General features: G+C 45.2%; 2 protein-coding genes across 8 annotated transcripts in view; one reads left to right on the forward strand and one right to left on the reverse strand.

Annotated features, from left to right (window-relative positions):
* Positions 1-14,868, reverse strand: part of MCF2L2 (MCF.2 cell line derived transforming sequence-like 2) — a 316,634-nt gene that overhangs the window by 122,423 nt on the left and 179,343 nt on the right. The window lies entirely within an intron of this gene.
* B3GNT5 (UDP-GlcNAc:betaGal beta-1,3-N-acetylglucosaminyltransferase 5) overlaps positions 1-14,868 on the forward strand; it is a 46,366-nt gene that overhangs the window by 13,353 nt on the left and 18,145 nt on the right. The window contains exon 2 of one of the 2 annotated variants that reach the window (XM_025179196.2): positions 12,134-12,498. The exons of the other annotated variant lie outside the window; for it this stretch is intronic. The gene's annotated coding sequence lies outside the window, so the exon portion shown is untranslated. The remainder of the gene's footprint in view (positions 1-12,133; positions 12,499-14,868) is intronic. 2 annotated transcript variants of the gene reach the window in all.

A 14,868-nucleotide genomic window follows, 5' to 3' on the forward strand; every position in this document is an offset into this window, starting at 1 on the left:
CCAAACCAGTCAGGATCACCTGTTGGAGGCTCCAGGATCTACCAGTACATCCCAGTCTACGGATTGGTGATGACTGAACTAGGAAATGCCAGAGCATCAAGTTTTTAGTTTCCGGGGTTGGAAACTTAATGGAGATCAGAACTAAAAATTAAATATTGTGGCTGTAAGTTTTGGACCAACATTTGATTTACATAACTCACTCTGACCTTCTGTAACTATTCTAAAAACAAAGTGAACCAACAACCTGTTTTGTTTTGGTTGCCATCTTAATTCCCGGGAGAAACACTTGCTTACATTTTTTGGGAAATGGCCAGGAAATAATGTGCCCAACAAATCTAGTGAGGGGCAAAAATATAGTTTTAGATCATTAAGGACATCTTCCGTGCTATTGCTGAAGCCAGTATCAAGTGCTAGTGTGGGCAAATGGTGACCTTTTCTGTGTAAAGGAACTTCATAGTTGTTATGAAGCTTGCTAGTGCAGATATGCAAAACGTGAAAGTGGAACAGCACGAACCTTGTATCTGTGTGGCTTTTTGGTTTATTTAAGTCCCTTTTCACTGTGGGTTTTGGGTTTGATTCTTTACCTTGTAGTCTAGTCACTTTTAACTGCATGAAGCAGTTGTGAAATTGATCCCCTTGTGTGGAACCTTACTGCACATACTAGAAGAGGTGTCTGGAACCAGCTTTGCCTAGACGTAAATTAGGAATATTAAATTGCGTATAATCAGCTAATTGAGTATGTCCATTGATTACTTGATTCACCAATAAGAGGGAAACTGCAGAGCCACAGAAGAGTTAGCTCCCAGCCCTAGGAACTAACTCTGCTGCAGCTGTGCCTTTTTAAATATATTAAGAGCCCCTGGTGCTCTTAATACATTTAAAAAGCAGAGGTACCATGTCTGGTCCCCCCCCCCCCACTACACCTCTGTCCCCTGAGAGGGTGCTGGGGGGGAACTGGCTCTTAAGCTAGCTCCCCCCAGCATCAGCTCCTGCTCTCTCTTCTCGCGGCCCCCCGTTGCTGCCTCTCTTAGATAGAGGCAACAAGGGTGGGGGAGTGTTTAGTCGAGCCACTACTCAACTACCTGATAAGCATATGCTTGGTCACCAAGTCGTGAACAGTTGACTTATGACTGTTTGCAGTTACGACCAAAACTGTCGTAAATGGCGGACCCCGAATTACGAACGCGATCCGCGCTTATGAACAGTGTGATTGCATGTAACTCAATGGGGTCCAACTTACAAACCAAGTTATGACCAATTGCTTGGTCTGTAACTGGTTTGTAAGTCGGGAAGAGGCTCTGGTTGACTAGTTGGTTACATCCCTAATGTAAATAACTGCACGATGTCCAATTAAAAGGAGAGCTGGTCCCCTAGTGCAGCGGTGTGCAGCCTGTGGGTCACAACCCCCAAGGGGGTCGCAGCGCAGGGCTGGCCGCCTTTTTTTTGGGCGTGGCGTACACATGGGGGGGGAGCAGCAGGTGAGTGGAGCAGCATTTAAAGGGAATCTGTGTGTGGGTGGTGTCTCCCCTCCTCCCCCCAGCAGTGTGGGATGGCAGGGGGCTTCCCAGGAGTGGGGCGGAACGTGCTGGCTGCTGGCCCTGCCCCTGGGGACTATAAAATAGCTGTGTAACCAATAAGAATTCATGTGGTTACACAGCTGTTCAATTACCCAATATCTAACATCACTAGTTAGCATGAAAGCTCGAATTGATAGCTAAAACCAATTGGTTGTGGCTACAAGAAAAACTTGCCTACGCTACATTCCTGAAAGGAAAGCAAATTCGGATTCCTTGTGTACATAATATTGTACTAATTTGTTTTGGAAGCTATAGGTTAGTGGTATTGAAATAAAAATATGAATCTTTAATTCTTCCACTCTAGCTGTGCTAATTTGTAAGTTTTCTCTGGGATTCCAGTTGTGTGTTATGGTAATACCTGACAGACGATCCCCATTGTAGAAGGGAAAAAACAGCAACTGAGTGAAGTTGGAACAAACATGGCTGACTTTTTGGCTCTTCAGTTGTTCCTCTTTTTGTCTAGGGCAATCAAGTTTTTCACTACTTCTAGCTAGTTCTGCAGCTTTACGCTTCGTTTATTTGAAATAACAGCATGTTTAATTGTGCTCAACATCCGCCTGGTCTACCATCAGCAACTTCCTGAGCTATGCAGTTTTTCTGTGTTTTTTATTTCAAGGTACATAGGAAGTGATGGGTTAGGCCTGCAGATCAACACAGAGTTTAAAACAAGAACTAGAGCTCTCCACTTTCTCTTAGTGTGCATGAAGGAACTTCAGGGATAGAGATGTTAAATTTAGATTAATTAATAACTCTAATAGTCAGTGGGTGGCCTCTTGCTACAGTTCAAAAGTGGAAGCCCGAGAGGGAGCAGGGAGCCAGCGGGGGGGGGGGGGGGGGGGGGCCTCTCCTGTGCTCTCTGCAGCGCCTGAACCTTTGAAATGTACAAGAGCCCCAGTGGGGCTCTTGCTCAACTGTTGCTGTAGTTCCTCTTTTGAAACATGCGAGTAGAGACCGTTTCAGTTCCTGCTTGCACTGTCTCTGTCTCTTCCTCTTCTCCCCCCTCCCCTGCCCCTGCAGAGATGGTATATTTATTACAATTTTTTTTAATTGTATCCTTTGGTATATATGGTTGTGACTATTTATTTTCTTCCACTATTTGATCTGAGGAAGTGAGTCTGGCCCACGAAAGCTCATCACCTAATAAACCATCTTGTTAGTCTTTAAAGTGCTACATAGTCCTGTATTTTGTTTCAGCTACACCAGACTAACATGGCTACATTTCTATCACTATTCTAATGCTGTGTGGTTTTTTTTTTTCTGAATAACTCTTCGTCTTTTCTTTCTCAACTCCCCCCCCCCCCCCCCCCCCCAGTGTCTTTTTGGTTTTTTTTGGGGGGGGGGTGGAGCGTTTGGTATTTTTGCTTAAACCATCTGGCAACACTACTAAAGACTGGATAGTTAAAAGAAGCAGTTTTGAGGGAATGTGGTTACAGAGAAACCAGCTGTCAGAGCTAGCAGCTGGAACTCTATGTTGAATTCTGCGAAACAGATACTTGCTTTAACTGACATGTGGGCTCAGAAAGAGAAGAAATGAAAACTCTTCTCTCAGAGAGGATAGTTTAGACATAGCCTAAAATGGCAATTGAGCAACAAAACTTTTGTGTCTCAGAAGTGTTAACCCTCACCTTCATGCATCTCCTGCCCTTTATCTCTGCAAGACACAAGTTTTGCTGAGAAGTGCAGGTGTGAACAGTGCTGCCAACAAAGCAAACGCTGCTTGTGGGAGGTGAAAGTTGTTTGTTTTGTTTGGTCTGGAGAAGTGCCAACAAACAATATTTATACTACTTGACTCTTACGCCAGGTCTACGCTAGACTCAGCAGCTTGGCTTAAGGTACACAACACCAGCTAAGTAGAATATTTAACTGGACCTGGCTTACCTTAAGCTGAGCTTGATGGCATCCCCACAGCAGGGTTGGAATTTGCTCCTTGTCAGCTTCCCTTACTTCTTGCAAAAGCAGGAGTAACGGATGCCAGCAGGGGTGCTCTCTGAGTTCAAATTAGCAAGTTTTAACTAGACTCACTAAATCAAACTGTGGAAAATCAACCGTTGCACTGGCAATCTTGTTTAGTGTAGACAAGGCCTCAGTGATAGGGCTGTGTCTAAAAGCTGCCTAGTGTTGATGCAGCCTTAAGCTAGTTAAGCCTACCATTTTGTCTTCGAATTAACATTGTTGTATGCAATATAGTTGTAGCCATGGCTGTCCCAGATACTAGACAGACAAGGTGGGTGAGGTAATATCATTTATCAAGCCAACTTCTGTTGGTGAGAGAGACAAGCTTTTGAGCCACACAACTCTTCTTCAGGACCCAGATCTGAAGCGCTGCACTGAGTTTAAATAAACAACTGCCTCTGAAAAACTTTGATAAGTTGTAGGAATACTTACAAAAAACTGAAGTATTGCCAAAATGGGAAAGCTTGCTTTTAAAATTTTTTTGTTACATTTAAAAAAACTCTAGTGTTGATTAAGTTAATTGAGTGACTTGATAGTTGGAGTGACTTACTGATTGAAACAAAACAAGATTGTTTTTTGTTTAAACTTAAAATAAGGCTGCCAACACAGCCTCTGTGCGCTAGTTTTGCTTCACTTTAATGATTACAAACTGGTGCAACTTTCTCATGCAGGCAAAGCCAAAGAATGACTTTTTCCCCAAAGGTTTTTTAATTTAAAAAATGGTATACCCGGTGTCATGTACTGTAACTATAGTAAGTCAATATCCCTGTTGAGTGACCCAAAGGCTAGTCTTGGGAGCATGAATGGGGTTTGCTTACTGATAACTTTTAGTTTTAAAAAGATACTAGAGGCATAATTCTGCTCACAGTCCATGTCAGACAAGTTAATGGTACCTGTATCAGAGAGCCTTATGATGTTACACTAGAAACCTGAGTTAAGAATGGGTGCATCTAACACAGGGGTGGGCAATAATTTTCGCAGGAGGGCCACTTAATGAATTTTAGTACGAAGTCACGGGCTGTCTCCGTCTCCTCCCTCACCCCATGGAAGTGGTGGGATGTGGGGAGAAAGGGGTGGGGCTGAGGACTAGCCTCCCCTGCCAAAGTTGTCTTGGGCTGGAGACTTTGAATTAAACACCTCAAAGGGCTTGAGTCTCCCATACCCGCTGCTACCATGTTGCCTGGCAGCTACCTGGGGTTGCTGCAGCTATGAGACCTGGAGCCCTATAAATAGCCACAGCAACCCTAGGTGCCTACCAGGCAACCTGGCAGCATCAGGGCTGGGAACCATATGCCCTTTAAATCTGTGCTACTTAAGGGGTTCACAGCTCCTGACCCCACTGCCATTGTGTTGCTGCAGCTGTTTAAAGGGCTCAGGCTCCTGCTGAGGTAGCACTGTGACTAACAGCCATTTAAATAGAATCCTGCTGCCTTAGCCACAGCCTGGAAATTCAGAGGCACGGGATATAAAATAGAAAGTGGTGAGATGCAATTGTTGGCCTGGATCAGTGTTGGGTGGGCGGGATCCGGCCTAGGGGCCATATCTTGCCCAGTCCTGCTCTAACAGGTACTGGACAAGTGGCTTGAAGGGTGGTAAAGTGGACAGACAGTGTTGAGCAGAACTCCCATAACTGAGCTAAAGACAGTTGGAAAAAGCTGTAAAAATTCAATGCTGTTGTAAAAACACTTTCTGTAGCCACCCTGAGTGGTGAGACCTGGAGGGTAGATAAATATTGAAAAAGCTCTAAAAATAGAACTCTGTAGGCAAATTGCAAATATGACACAGCAATTGGCTATGGCAACACAAACTAACTACTGTGTCAAAACTGTTCTTTATAAGAGCTCTGCGTGTGCATAATTTTTTGCTTTTGATTTACAGGAAGTCACTTTTTGCTTACAGTTTAAGCCAAAACTACTCAATACACACAAGACATATGATTTATGGCCAAAGCAATGTTTTGCTGTGCCTCACGAGCACAGATCTGTAACATAACCCTCTGCCCTCCAACCCCTCAAAAATCCACCTTCCTTACTGATATGTCTGCAGTGTTGCTTCAGTATAGACGACAAGGTTGCAGCTGAACGTGGCTTGGTTTCCAGACCAGTGACACAGTTGTGTTCTGAAGACCTGTTTTAATTGGAATGCCACTGTAGTATTTCTGGTTATTGAACTGTCTGAAGTGGCACTTAGTGCATTTGACATTATAAACTGCCAGGGTGGTGGGGGAAGGAAACAGCTGTTTGTGTTCATATAAGGTATAACAACATATTTCGTGTGATTATCCACTCAAATTCATGGATGCCGGTTCAAAAACATCTAAGCATCCATGTTTCAAATGCAACTCGCTCAGGTTCTCCTAGAGAGGGGGTATTTATCTTGCTTTATTAAGAGATCAGGTATTAAATGCCAGCACTAAAGTCAAAGTGACATAATAGACTTGTTTTAAGCCGGCAAAGAATGTTGCCCTTACTAGACATGAGGCCTCCATCTAATGGCTTAGGAAGTAGTTCAAGGTGGTGTTTTTCACCTACAAGCCAGGCCAGATGGAGAGTGAAGTAGCTGTGCCAATGAACAACTATGAAACATTAGAAGTATAGGAGACAAAGTAATCCCTTGTGAGTACTGCATATGCCGAAGGCCAGTCCTTTGGTTGTGCACAAAATTGTCTATAGATCTCTCCATGTTGTTGGTTCTTCGCAGAAAAGGTCTGACTGACTTCTTTTGATCATCTGACCCCAAACTTACATTGGGATCCAATAAAAAGCAATAGATGTTCAATGTCTTTTTGTGCTTATCTAGTCAGTACTTTCTTGACAGGAGGACTAGGATTTTCTTTAAGCCTCTGTGGCAAATTTTGGGGTGTTCTAGTCTTTAAAGAATTCCTTTGAAGGAAAGGGTGGAAGCAAGATGGATATCATAGGGGAAGAAGACTAGCAAGAATGGCTGAAGAGCATAAAGGGGTCAGGAAGAGAAGGAAAGCCACCATAATTTGGCCATGTGACGTGTGTACTACACATGTTGATGGTTTCCTGCCCCCACCCCAAAGCATTCTGAGGGTATGTATGTTTGCGAATGGGGAATAATTTTTTTTCCTTGTAAGTGCCTGACGCTCTTTTGGCTGCCCTACGTGAGCTATCTTACAGAGTGCAACTTGGAATTGCAGAACAAATCTCCTCTCATTTACAATTTCTCCTGTGTAGAAGGAAGCAACATTTTTTTGAAGCACCTATTTTAATGCAATACTGATTTTTTAACTGAGTGTCAGAGGATGCTAAATGATTGCTTTAGCATTATATTTGCTGTTACTGGACCATGTATGCTATTATGGTAACAGCAAATATAATGCTAAAGGAATCATTTAGCATCTTCTGACACTTGGTAAAGCAATACTGCTATTTTAAAAATAGGTTCTTCAAAAAAAATTCTCTTCGACACCCAGGAGAAATTGTAAATGAGTACTGAAACTAAACTGAAAAAGAAAGGGCCACCTTTTGTGTCACCTCATGAGTTGTGTGAAGTGCATACTTTATAGTTTAGACCAATGCAAAAACTCAAAAACCCACAATAAGAGGATGTGGGATGTAGAGAGCCTTCAAGAAGGTCTTTGTACATAGGAGGAAATTGAGCTTGGCAGCTCAGGACAAGGAGGGCTTAATGTGTAAGAGGCTTATATCAAATGTGCAGAGATCAAGGGTAGAAGGACACAGCTTGTCCTTCCCACCAAGCCAAGAGGCTGAAAGAGAAGAAGTTGGAGTGAATCAGGTTGGACAAGATCTTGGAGACACAGATGTAAGCCAGGGTAAGCTATGAGGCTGCCTTTTCACTAGGGGAAGGAAAGTCTTACCACCTGTTACCTGTCATTAGTGGGTTGAGAGAGACTATGCGAGAGCCCCAGGTTTACCTTGTCCTGCTGCTTACAAGTCGAGACCATTACAAACCAGGATGTTACCTTATTAGCCCACACATAGTAGCTGTTGCTCCTCGGTGTCTTCACTAGGGGGTTTTGAAGAGGGGCTTGGAGGGCAAGTTTCCCTCTAAACTGTATGGGTGCGCAGCTGCCTAATTATTCCTGTTCAGGGCTGCTGTGCATGGAGATGCCATGGGAGAACTCCCTGCTGGGGCTGGAGGAAAGGTGGCCCCAGCAGCAGGACAGATTAAAAAAAAGGCGAGTTGCCTTAGCCTGAGATTGTAGCCCCTAAAGTTCTTGTGTTCTGCACCAGCTCTGTATGCTGCCATTTTTTTTCCTCCCCCGTGCCAGGAAGCTCTCCCATTGGTTAGGAATTGCAGGCACCTGGCTTTGTGTGTGGTGTGGTTTGTTTTTTCCCCCCAACCACCACCAAACAGGAGCTGCCCCAAGAAAGAGCCCTGCGCCCCAATCTCCAACTCTGAGCCCCTCCTAGATATCGTTGCACCCCAATCCAGAGCCCCAGCTCTAAGCCTGCTGCACCCTCCTGGACTTCACATCCCAACCCTGAGCACCATCTTGCACCCTAACTGCTGCTCAGACCTTGCATCTCAGCCTCCTGCCCTGAGCAGCCTTCTTCTACTGCAAATCCCTTGGCCCGTTCCTGCACCCTAAATGCCACATCCCAGGCCCCACCACAAAACCTGCACCTTCTGCCAGAGGTCTCATCCCCACAGCAAACCTTGAGTTCCCTCCCCCACACTCCAAAACCCTTGGCCCCACACCTACACATGAATGATCTGACAGAATGTATTTTCTTATGTGCACCAATAGGGAGGTGATGGCTCATAGCATCTCCATATTGGTGCACATAAAATTCACTGCGCTCATGGACATACACAATTCAGAGGGAACACTGTTGTGGGAAGAGTGGAAGCTTTCTAGATTCAAGATTATTAAACTTCATTGCACCGTGATCCTCTTCTGATGACAAAAATTAATACACGATCCCAGGAGGGAGGCTTGATGCCTGAGCCTGTCCAAGCCCTGCAGCCTTAAGTGGAGAGATGAGAGACTGAGCCCCATCACCCCAGGCAAGGGATGCAAAGCTGAAGCCCAAGGATGTCAGCCCCAGTCTGGGGCCCTGTAAGATCAGCCCCGCCACCCACAGTTGAAGCTCTCAGGCTTGGGCAGTGGGGCTCAGACTTTGGTTTCACTCCAGGCGCTGGGCAAATCTAAGCCAGCCCTGGTGACTCTATGAAAACAGAGTTGTGCCCCATAGATTGAGAACCGCTGTACTAGACTGATTAAAGAGGAGTGTGGTTTGCCTAGAAAGCTGGAGAAGAAAACCAGTAGTTATGCTGAAAAACAATTGAAGCCTGGGCAAATATCTTCAGTGTTAATACGACGGACCAGAGAGCTGGCTACTCCATAGAAATGCTACCTCTACCGATGAAGGTTAAACATTCTTGGCCTGTGCAAACATTTTTGCTTCAAAGCATGCCATATAAAATGGCATAAGTGGATACAAGGTGACCCACCACACAAGCAGGTGCGGACTTGGGCTGTGACTTATTGTTGTAATGCTCCTGGGAATCGATGCACGCAAGGTTTCTGGACTTCTTAAAAGCAGGAGGAAGCTTGCAAACGTGGAATGGGTCCAAACACAAGCATCGTGAAAGAGGGCCCAGTGAAGTTAGGACTGGGAGAAAGACAAGGTACAGTTGGAAGGAACTCAGAAGTCAAGTGTCAGGACTTGTCTACACCTACAGCATTGTAGCTGCTCGCCAATAGCCCTAGGTGAAGACCCTAACTGTGTCAATGGGAGACGTTCTCCCATTGACATAGTGCTCTCTCTACTCTATTCTGGGAGTTCAGTCAATACAACTGCATCCCTCGGGGGCATAGCTTTCTCACATGTTATAGTGGGCCCTGGGCAGCACTTCAGGGTTAGGTCTTTTTTTTTTTTTTTTTAAAGTGGTCTTCCATGGCACAAATTCTGTAAATATCTAGGCTTAAATGCAGTTTCCACCAATATAACTCATCTACTACAATGGCTTAATAACCCCACCTTTGGGAGACGTATCACACTTAGGTCAATGCTGTGTCAGGGTAGATGTTGCATTGCTTATATCCACTCTTGCTGCCTGTCAGAAGCCATTCCACAATGCCCCACACGGCTCGTTAAATTGGTGCAAGCATGCCCTCTGAGGACTAGCACGGCTGACACCAGGAGAGTAGTATGGACCTGCAAAATCAGCTTAATTATGGCAATGGCTGTAAATTGATGTAACTTAGGTTGACTTAATTTTGTAGGGTAGACCAGGACTAAGAGAAACTGTAGGTAGATAAAAAGAGTTTTGAAGCGGAGGAAAAGAATTACTAATGTAGCTCAAACAGACAATGCACTGTTTGCTTTTTTTTAGAAGGTGACCTATCTGTTTTTAGTAACTTTCCACTGATAAAACTGACTTACACCGTTAACTTGTTCAGATAAGAACTCTATGGCAGGTCATCTAAACTTTGCAGCAGCTTGTGTGGAAGTGTCACTCTAGTTTCACTATCACACCGCGCCTCTGTGGCAGCCAGCATTACAAAGTATCTTTGCAAGACAGAAGGTACTATCGAGACTGCACAGCAAATACAACTGGAATAGAATACAGTCTCTAAACATGGGTTCCCAAACTGGGGGCATAAAGAAATTCCAGGGGAGGTGCGAGGCCACTCAGCCTCCTGCCCCCATCAACCCTTCCCCCGCCTCCCCCCCCCCCAAGTTTTGCTGCTATTTTTGTTTGTCCCCAGTCAGTGTTTTTTTTTTCCCCCTCAACAAGTTTTCTGCTATTTGGGGAGGGAGGGGGGGCATGAGGGTTTCTCAAAAATCAAAAAGGGGTCGTGATGCTGAAAAGTTTGGGAACCACTGCTCTAGAAACTAAGCCCTGCTCTCCACTATGCCTGTTTGGAACAGTTAACCAAGCTTGTCCCTTTAAATCATCAAGGCATGTTATTTTGGACTTACAAGTTTGGGAATAGTGTTGTTCCTCATGATTCCAGAATAAGGGGCTTGGTAGTATGGACGCATTGCTTACAAATTTGACCTTGGGGGTGTTATTTTGGACTAAGGGCCTAGTGTAGACCACGCCCAAGTGAACTTGGGTTACTCCTGATCTTATGAATTTTGAAGGTAATATTGGGTTAAGTTCCGTCCATACTTGAGTGACACATTACGTCCATATACTTATCTTGCCCTTTATGTGGTTTGTGTTTTGCTCTCTTGAATGCTTTTACCACCTTAGTTATATGTGGATTGTAAGAATTTACCCCCCCCCCCCCAAAAAAAAACCCCTGGTCTTAGTTTAAAGTGGGAATTAATTGTTGAAGATGGAACAGAGTTAAAAGTATCCAGGGCTGTGGGGTGAGGGAATATGTTAACTAACCAAAGATATACAAAACCAAAATGGATTGACCCAATAGAGAAGTCTGAGGACAATGAACTGTGAACATCCCGCTGCTCAAACTGTCCTTCCATCTGTTAAGGAGGATAATGATTTATCTGGGTGCCACACCAAGGCCTTATTGGGGAGGTGTACTTGAATTTTCATACCAGTCTTTGGAAAGAAGGGCATGTTTCTCAAACTTTGCTCTGCCTCCACAAAGGCTAGAAATGTTTTGAAATGAAAGCAGAGATTCTCACATGGGAACCACTTAATTCCATGAACTGGTGTTTGAAATGAACCGCTAAATGAGAGACTTCTGCTGCTGCTTGGCAAAGCATTGAGAAGGAAGAACAGAGGCACCCATGTGATCTTCAGACTCCTTGTATAAACAGCACTTCACTGGCACATGTGCAAGCTTACTATTGCAATTCTGCTATTAAGCATTCATTTAAAACTTCTTCTAGAGAAATATGCAGTTCAGCTCCAGCAATCACTCATTTCCCATTTTTTTGGAGGGGGGGGTTTATCAAGCAATGACCCTCTATCTGTATTTAGTCTTGTTTTTTAAATGTTTAGAAGAATTGTCTGCTCCAAATACATGCTTGGGTTTAACAAAACTTGCTCCTACTTCAGAAAAGTCAGGGCAGAGGGGACTACAGGCAGTCCCCGGGTTACGTACAAGATAGGGACTGTAGGTTTGTTCTTAAGTTGAATCTGTATGTAAGTCAGAACTGGCGTCCAGATTCAGCCGCTGTTGAAACTGATCAGTTTCAGCAGCGGCTGAATCTGGACGCCAGTTCCGACTTACATACAGATTCAACTTAAGAACCCCAGGCATCCCCAAGTCAGCTGCTGCTGAAACTGATCAGCGGCTGATTCCAGGAAGCCTGGGGCAGGGGCTTCCTGTAGTCAGCCACTGGTCAGTTTCAGCAGCGGCTGACTTGGGGACGCCTGGGTCCATTTTACCTTAAAATGAACAGTTAAACAACCATCCATCCTCTCCACTCAAGTTTTACTAGATCATCAACATTACTGGTCATTTGAATGAGTTGAACCTTAAGCTACACGGCAAGAAAATACAGTCCTGACTCTGCAGCAGTTAGGGTTTGGATTTGAGTCAAAATTGACTGGCTTCATCAAAGAGATGGAGATGGGCAGACAGGCACATTTTGAAAGAACAGCCTTGATTTGCAGCAGCTTGCCATGTCTGTTTTTCAGCTCCTGATGGCATTCAAGTCTTGTTTTGTTGACTTTTGCAAACACAGGGCTCCGTTTGATTCCTCCACATAAAGCATCTGTTGAGGAATTGGATTTGACAGTCGTTCCGGGCATCTCAGTCAGAGATTTGGAAATGGAAATAGCTGATTTCAAGGAGTCAGCTGGATGGAAAAGTCATCAAGCTGAGTTATGACTTAGAATGCCTTGCTTGACAATGTGCAGAATTGGCAAGACTGCACAAATGAGCTTGACCTGAAGAAATTGGAGCACGATGATGATCTGATTCTGCAAACTTGGAAAGAACTTCCTGTCAGATACACCACCCTGCAGAATTGCAGCTTGGCCTTACTTACACACATAGGTGGAACCAATCATTGAAAGCAGACTTTCTCTCATTTGAATTGCAACAAAGGTAACTTGTGCTCAAGTTTGACAGAAGACAGACCTGAATGCGTGCATGAAGCTGAATTTGACCAGTTATGATAGAAATTTCAAAGACGTGCAAAAAGGAGCAGCAGCAGAAGACCCATTTACATAAAGTCCTTGAGTACATTTCATTTATGTTATTATTAATCATCATGTCAATTATTAGTAATATCAAATTGTATATTTTCAGTCATGCAAATGGGCATTCTTATACTGGTGCTTTAACAACTTGTTCTGAAATTTGATGTAGTTTGGCTCTTGGGTTTGAAAAGGTTGCCGACCCCTGCCATGAGCAAAGCAACCTCTAGACTCATTATTTTAACATATAACAATAGTAAGTTATTAGGCAGCCAGAGCTACTTCAAGAACATGATCAGCACCCTGGAGGGTGAGAAGGGGAAAACAAATGCACTACAAATCCTAATACATATTTTAGGAACGCTGTCCTGGGATTAGACGGTGTCTGTTTCATGCTGTTTTTCTGTGGCGGAACAGGAAGTTGACAATTTTTTTTTGACAGTTCTTCTCAGTTTACACACAGGAGCTCAATCCCTTAGCATTAAAGGGATGTGTGGTAGCTCACATAAATCCTGCCACCTTCTTGTTCTCCAAGCTAAAAAGTAGTGCAGCCATCTAAATGCTCTTCTTATTGCACTATTTCAGCAGGGCTGACTGCCATCTTGGGCCCAGGAATAAGGGGGGGGGGGGGTAGAGAAGGGGGTGGAGCCTCAAGAAGGAGCAGGACTGAGGGCAGTCAACCCTTACTGCTGCCCAGATAATGGTACTGTACCCTCCCTTCACCCCACCCGCCCCCAGAGCCCTGCAGAATGGTGCTCCAGTGGCATTTCAAAGGGGTCCAGAGCTCCTGGCTGCAGCTACTGCAGCAGTGGCCAGAGCCCCAGGCCCATTGAATTGCCGGTGGAGCGCTGTGCCCAGTGCTCTACGTGACTTTGAGGGATGGATGAGGGGCCCAGCACTGCTCTCAGGCAGTTAGCCTTTAGCACCGCCCAGAGACACCCACCCCAGCACCGCCCAGAGACACCCACCCCAGGTCCGCGTGCTGTCAGCCCTTCTGAGCACATCTAGAATCTTGAATACATACTCGCATTGCTGGTGTGTGATGCTATATTGCCACTGCTCTTTTTACTGAGCTAGCTTAAAGCTAGTGCGGGCTAAGGATGTTAAAATGCAGTTAACTGACTAGTCGACTAGTCAATAGGCACTTCTGCATTCCTCCTTTGAAATGTACAAGAGCCCCTGCTGGAGCTCTTGTACATTTCAACGAAGGAATGCGGAACTCTGTGCACAGCTGGGGGCCAGCGAGAAGTCCCTCTGACTCAGGGCTGCAGGGAGTGCCTGCTTTGAAATGCACAAGAGGCCCCAGCAGGGGCTCTTGTGCATTTCAAAGCCATGGAGCCTGGGGTCAGTTGGGGACTCAGTCCCCCACTGACCCCAGGCTCCATGCTACGCTGCATGCTGCTGACCCCACGTTCCAGGGAAATGCTGCGCGGAGCCTGGGATCAGCAGGGCTGTGGCTTCCCCTTTGAAACTGCCACCTCCGCCTTTCAAAGGGGCAGCCATGGAGCCCGGGGTCAGCTGGGTCCTCCCCAGCTGACCTCGGGCTCCACAACTGCCCCTTTGAAAGGCACGGAGGCAGCATTTTAAAGGGGCAATGGCTGCCCCTTTGAAATGCCACTTTGAAGTACTCCTCCCCCTCCCCCCACTGCCTCTATTTCAGAGGCAGCGGGGGGGGGGGGGGGAGAGATTGGCTAGTCAAAATACTATCTGATAAGCAAATGCTTACCAGATAGTTGACTAGTCTTTTACATCCTTAGTGCGGCATGCCTGTACAGATTGCCAATTGCAGTGTAGACCTAGTCTGAGTGAAGACCTGTTGTAAAAGTCTGACATGCCAGTACGGGAATCCCTTCATAAATGTGTCAGGTGAACATTTAAATAGGGGCATGGCTTAAATCACTCCTGGAACACTTGCTGCTAGTATATTCTGCTAAAAGTGTACGTGTAGATTAGACCAAGCCAGGTAAGGAGGGAAAGGTGAATTCTGATAATCTTTCAAATCCTACAGTCTACGTCTACACTGGCATGATCTTGTGCAAGAACTCTCTTGCAGAAGAGTTCTTGTGCAAAAACGCTTCCAGAAGAGAGCGTCTACACTGGCATGTGCATTTGCTCAAGAGCATCCGTGGCAGTGTAGACACTTTCTTGTGCAAGGAAGCTCTGATGGCCATTTTAACTATAGGGCTTTCTTGTACAAGAAATTCATGCTACCTGTCTACACTGGCCTCTTGCGTGAGAACAGTTGCGCAAGAGGACTTATTCCTGAGTGGGAGCATCA

The sequence above is a fragment of the Pelodiscus sinensis genome, chromosome 10 (genome assembly GCF_049634645.1).
Source record: "Pelodiscus sinensis isolate JC-2024 chromosome 10, ASM4963464v1, whole genome shotgun sequence".
Classification (NCBI taxonomy): domain Eukaryota; kingdom Metazoa; phylum Chordata; order Testudines; family Trionychidae; genus Pelodiscus; species Pelodiscus sinensis.